The sequence below is a fragment of the Poromitra crassiceps genome, assembly GCF_964638095.1.
Source record: "Poromitra crassiceps genome assembly, chromosome: 19".
Taxonomy (NCBI): domain Eukaryota; kingdom Metazoa; phylum Chordata; class Actinopteri; order Beryciformes; family Melamphaidae; genus Poromitra; species Poromitra crassiceps.
This window is the reverse complement of record NC_139646.1, coordinates 7922555-7927554: the sequence shown is the minus strand read 5'-3', so window position 1 is coordinate 7927554 and position 5000 is coordinate 7922555.

The following is a 5000-nucleotide window of genomic DNA, read 5'->3' as shown; positions in this document are numbered from 1 at the left end:
GGGCAGCAGTATGCAGTGGAGAGTGGCAGGAATAGCTTTACATTATATGACGTGTTTTCATTGGACAGCAGTATGCAGTGGAGAGTGGCAGGAATAGCTTTACATTATATGACGTGTTTTCATTGGACAGCAGTATGCAGTGGAGAGTGGCAGGAATAGCTTTACATTATATGACGTGTTTTCATTGGACAGCAGTATGCAGTGGAGAGCGGCAGGAATAGCTTTACATTATATGATGTGTTTACATTGGACAGCAGTATGCAGTGGAGAGTGGCAGGAATAGCTTTACATTATATGACGTGTTTTCATTGGACAGCAGTATGCAGTGGAGAGTGGCTGGAATAGCTTTACATTATATGACGTGTTTTCATTGGACAGCAGTATGCAGTGGAGAGTGGCAGGAATAGCTTTACATTATATGATGTGTTTTCATTGGACAGCAGTATGCAGTGGAGAGTGGCAGGAATAGCTTTACATTATATGATGTGTTTTCATTGGACAGCAGTATGCAGTGGAGAGTGGCAGGAATAGCTTTACATTATATGACGTGTTTTCATTGGACAGCAGTATGCAGTGGAGAGTGGCAGGAATAGCTTTACATTATATGACGTGTTTTCATTGGGCAGCAGTATGCAGTGGAGAGTGGCAGGAATAGCTTTAGATTATATGATGTGTTTTCATTGGACAGCAGTATGCAGTGGAGAGTGGCAGGAATAGCTTTACATTATATGATGTGTTTTCATTGGACAGCAGTATGCAGTGGAGAGTGGCAGGAATAGCTTTACATTATATGACGTGTTTTCATTGGACAGCAGTATGCAGTGGAGAGTGGCAGGAATAGCTTTACATTATATGACGTGTTTTCATTGGACAGCAGTATGCAGTGGAGAGCGGCAGGAATAGCTTTACATTATATGATGTGTTTACATTGGACAGCAGTATGCAGTGGAGAGTGGCAGGAATAGCTTTACATTATATGACGTGTTTTCATTGGACAGCAGTATGCAGTGGAGAGTGGCTGGAATAGCTTTACATTATATGACGTGTTTTCATTGGACAGCAGTATGCAGTGGAGAGTGGCAGGAATAGCTTTACATTATATGATGTGTTTTCATTGGACAGCAGTATGCAGTGGAGAGTGGCAGGAATAGCTTTACATTATATGATGTGTTTTCATTGGACAGCAGTATGCAGTGGAGAGTGGCAGGAATAGCTTTACATTATATGACGTGTTTTCATTGGACAGCAGTATGCAGTGGAGAGTGGCAGGAATAGCTTTACATTATATGACGTGTTTTCATTGGGCAGCAGTATGCAGTGGAGAGTGGCAGGAATAGCTTTACATTATATGACGTGTTTTCATTGGACAGCAGTATGCAGTGGAGAGTGGCAGGAATAGCTTTACATTATATGACGTGTTTTCATTGGACAGCAGTATGCAGTGGAGAGTGGCAGGAATAGCTTTACATTATATGACGTGTTTTCATTGGACAGCAGTATGCAGTGGAGAGCGGCAGGAATAGCTTTACATTATATGATGTGTTTACATTGGACAGCAGTATGCAGTGGAGAGTGGCAGGAATAGCTTTACATTATATGACGTGTTTTCATTGGACAGCAGTATGCAGTGGAGAGTGGCTGGAATAGCTTTACATTATATGACGTGTTTTCATTGGACAGCAGTATGCAGTGGAGAGTGGCAGGAATAGCTTTACATTATATGACGTGTTTTCATTGGGCAGCAGTATGCAGTGGAGAGTGGCAGGAATAGCTTTACATTATATGACGTGTTTTCATTGGACAGCAGTATGCAGTGGAGAGTGGCAGGAATAGCTTTACATTATATGACGTGTTTTCATTGGACAGCAGTATGCAGTGGAGAGTGGCAGGAATAGCTTTACATTATATGATGTGTTTTCATTGGACAGCAGTATGCAGTGGAGAGTGGCAGGAATAGCTTTACATTATATGATGTGTTTTCATTGGACAGCAGTATGCAGTGGAGAGTTTCAGGAAGAGCAGGGGGTGCATGTGTGACACAGTCCACACTGACATGAGTACACAGCAGACGCTTTACACTGGTCCAATGTGTGCCCACTGCTTGTTGAGCCCTAGAGATTCTGGCAAACTTATTCTTAATTGTACCAATTTGCTATTGTAATTTGGGGGCAGGAGTTGGGTTTTGAGATCCAAAAAGGCGAAGGATTGAAACAGTCATGGGGAACAGAGTTCTGGGTCAAACCACATGAGTTCATAGACGGCGATTCACTGTAAAAGGACAAGAGGACAGCTGGCATGCAAATTCAAATAATCACAGCCGTGTGTGTGTGTGTGTGTGTGTGTGTGTGTGTGTGTGTGTGTGTGTGTGTGTGTGTGTGTGTGTGTGTGTGTGTGTGTGTGTGTGTGTGTGTGTGTGTGCGTGCGTGCGTGCGTGTGTGTGTGTGTTTCATGAAAATAATGACATTGAACCTTATGGGCATGCAGCTACATTGTTTCTGGACCTGGAGTGTACTTCCAGAGAACACATACACACATGAGCACGAATGCACACACACACACGCACGCACGCACGCACGCACGCACGCACGCACGCACGCACGCACACACACACACACACACACACACACACACACACACACACACACACACACACACACACACACACACACACTCACACACACACAGCCATGTCACCAAAGGCACTGCCTCAGTTTAAAATCCTTTGTTGCGATTCAGTAAACTGTGGGAATGAAATCATTCAGCCGTTACAATCAGAAAAGTAATTCAACACAATTAAATCCCACTGACGAGTCTGCAATTCAAACATTTAAAAAAGTCATTACATACGTCTATTGCCAAAAGCAAGGTGGACATAAAGTCACCCTATTAATGTCAACAACAACAACAACAATCACAACAAAACATATTAGACTGCTGAAACCAATTCACTCAATTCTATGCATAGCCTATACTGATTGTGCATGCAATCACAAATGCATGAATCGCTCAAAATTACTTCCACACATTTAGAACACTGTCTGCCTCGTTTCAACAACAACCATTGCAAACATAAAATCTCCAGCAAATGTTTCATTTTTCAGTAGTATAAAGCGTTATAGTCTGACTCTGAAGGCCAGTCATGGTCTACTGAAGGCCAGCAGCACTACTAACCAACTGGATGACATCTCTGGCTATTGCATTTCATTTCCCAATGATGCAGCCCCACGTTGGCTCAGAGATCCCAAAACGAAAATGAACTGTGGTAACTAATATTAATCATAAATATAGCCTAATAATATATAGCAAAACTAGAAGTCAGATGCATAGCCTATATTACCATGGGAGATGATAAAAACAAAGGGTCACCAACTCGAGTGCTATAACAGAAACTCTAAAAGTAGGCCTACCAGCTATAATAAATACTATTGTGATCTTTCGTTAGGGAAGAAGACACATCACCAACAACGCAGACAATCTGGATATTTTCCCATGTGCCATGAGTCACACCCAGACCAACTCCCGGCACAGAAGAGCAACGGAAGAGTAAATAATAACAGCATCAAGACAAAAACTTTGCCTGCCGTGTTTACCGGGGAGCAGCGTCCATCCACCAGCTTCTAGTCCCGGTCCGTCATGCGCCCGGAGCTCTGGGAGCCCCGCTACTCCATCAGAGACAGCAGACCGCTGGTCCTCTGCCTCTCCCTCTCTCTCTCCACTCCGCTCCGCTCCGCGACGAGCCCCCCTGCCGATATCCCAACTCACTCAGTCCCTCAGGCGGATGATGGACAAGAGGAGAGGCAAGTTTTTCTTTAATAACCGGAGAAAGTGAAGTTAAAGAAGACGGTCGGGCTGCTCCGCCGTGCGTCTGCGTGCCGCCTCTGCTGCACGCGTTCTGCGGAGCCAGGTACCCGAGTTCAGGCGCACCGGGGCGGGGTGGGGTGGGGGGAAGAGAGCTGCGTCAAGCCCGCCGGAGGCAGCCAGGGTACGTACGGCCACCGGAAATCTGCCTTCAAAATAAGACAGTTGTTCGCGGAAGCCCCACTGCATTGTCACATAGGATTACAATTAACAAGCCACGTCATTTTTTATGTTGGCTTTTAACTTGACCAAAAAAATAAAACATTCTAAAATGAACCCCAACTCACTTTCTGTTGCAGTATTTGCTATGGATATGGGGAAAGAAATGAGAAACAGAGCAGGACTGATAATTCCGTGAAAACCGTCTATGTGGAAAGGTCAGTTAACAAACAACAAATTTACCATAGAATCATCCTTGAATGTAGCACTCTTATCCTACTTTCATTTTGGTATTTTTAATTAGCCTACTCAGAATAACTTGTAACTTGGCGTGCTCACCAAGGCCGTAGTCACACTAGTGTATCGCAGTTTTTAAAATGTAAACTAGAGTAGGGCTAGAGTGAACACTCAAGGCTGGCTTCATAGGGTCCCATTGCCGTTTTCCCCCAGTGACGAGGTTTGTTTACCAAAATGCTGCTTGGCTGATCCCTCGTATACTGGGCGGGAAGCACTCCCCATAGAGCACCGCAGGAATGAGTCCAGAAGCAGCATGGAAGGCGGAAGTCCCGGACTTCCTGGATCTTACGGGAAAAGTCAATGGGGTTTTAGAATGGGGATTTCACTTACGTGAATCCCTTTTATGCCTTTTGAAGCGTTTTATAAAAATTGCGTAAAAAAAAAACGCATTTACATTTCAAAAGTCACAAAAGTGGTCCTCGTTTGTGAAGATTATCGTGCTGACACAAATGCCAGGAAGATCCAGGAAGTCCGGGACTTCCGCCTTCTGCTTACAAAAATATGTCATCCCAGCGGTACTGCGCTACACGTGTTTGATTCCTAGGTTCGCCCGCTGCGTGGCCTCACCTGTCCTGCAGCTCAGCCGCTGCGTGGCCTCACCTGTCCTGCAGCTCAGCCGCTGCGTGGCCTCACCTGTCCTGCAGCTCAGCCGCTGCACGGCCTCACCTGTCCTGCAGCTCAGCCGC